A 395-nucleotide genomic window follows, 5' to 3' on the forward strand; every position below is an offset into this window, starting at 1 on the left:
CCTTTGATTCCGACAGCTGATAATTTTCTAAGGATTATATCATGTTTTATATTATCAAATGCTTTTTTAAGATCATAAAATATCGCAATTGAGTGTTGAGAATTGATAAATGAATATTGGGTTTCAGCCTCCAACGTAACCAGATGGTCCAGTGTGGATCGACCTTTACGGAAACCGGATTGGAAAGATTGTAAAAGATTATTGCTCTCTATTATCCACATTAATCTTTTATTGACCATACGTTCCATTATTTTACTGGCACAGCTTGTGAGGAATATGGGTCGGTTACCTTCCGCTTGTCCTTCCCATTTTTTAAAATTGGGATTATTATTGATTCCCACCAGGTACTTGGGAATTTCCCAGTGAACCAGACATGATTGTAATAGTTAAGCAGC

Source organism: Halyomorpha halys, unplaced genomic scaffold (assembly GCF_000696795.3).
Source record: "Halyomorpha halys isolate HHAL.00 unplaced genomic scaffold, Hhal_1.1 Scaffold1158.1, whole genome shotgun sequence".
Lineage (NCBI taxonomy): Eukaryota > Metazoa > Arthropoda > Insecta > Hemiptera > Pentatomidae > Halyomorpha > Halyomorpha halys.